The sequence below is a fragment of the Amblyomma maculatum genome, chromosome 7 (assembly GCF_055883805.1).
Source record: "Amblyomma maculatum isolate TAMU_Amacu chromosome 7, ASM5588380v1, whole genome shotgun sequence".
Lineage (NCBI taxonomy): Eukaryota > Metazoa > Arthropoda > Arachnida > Ixodida > Ixodidae > Amblyomma > Amblyomma maculatum.
This window is the reverse complement of record NC_139350.1, coordinates 55722707-55723454: the sequence shown is the minus strand read 5'-3', so window position 1 is coordinate 55723454 and position 748 is coordinate 55722707. Positions and strand designations below refer to the sequence as shown.

Sequence of the window (748 nt, the reverse complement as noted above, 5' to 3'; positions counted from 1 at the left end):
GAAGCATTTTTTTCATTTAATCCACGAGACTACAGCAACAAAGTAAAATGTCAGATGTGTGCATTTCTTCCAACTAACCAAACTTGCTTGTGCTGCACCGTGACAACTATTACACTACTGCTACAACCAAAAAATGCCACAACCGGGAGTGGTCGGACCTCCAACCTTTCGGTTAACAGCAGTACGTGCTAGCCGATTGCGCCACGGAGGCCGGTTCGGGGGGTATGCCAAGAAGAATGCTGATCTAGCTAACAGCACTCTCGGGCAGCTTCAAACGGCTAGGGTGATTAGTGTTTCATGAAGCATTTTTTTCATTAAATCCACGAGACTACCGCAACAAAGTAAAAGGTCAGATGTGTGCATATCTCTCAACTAACCAAACTTGCTTGTGCTGCACCGTGACAACTACTACACTACAGCTAGAACCAAAAAATGCCGCCACCGGGAGGACTCGAACCTCCAGCCTTTCGGTTAACAGCCGAACGCGCTAACCGATTGCGCCACGGAGGCCGGGTCGGGGGGTGTGCCAAGAATGCTTCTCTAGCTAACAACACGCTCAAGCGGCTTCAAATGACTAGGCTGTTTAGTGTTTCATGAAGCATTTTTTTCTTTTAATCCAGGACACTACAGCGACAATGTAAAATGTCAGATGTGTGTATTTCTCTCAACTAACCAAACTTGCTTTTGCTGCACCGTGACAACTATTACACTACAGCTACAACCAAAAAAATGCCACCACCGGGAGGAG

The 748-nt window shown here is 46.8% G+C and overlaps 1 non-coding gene across 1 annotated transcript; it reads right to left on the bottom strand.

Annotated features, from left to right (window-relative positions):
* Window positions 1-436: 436 nt before the first annotated feature.
* TRNAN-GUU (transfer RNA asparagine (anticodon GUU)) lies at window positions 437-510 on the bottom strand. The gene has a single exon. It is a non-coding gene; the product is annotated as a tRNA-Asn (tRNA).
* Between the last annotated feature and the right edge of the window lie 238 nt (window positions 511-748).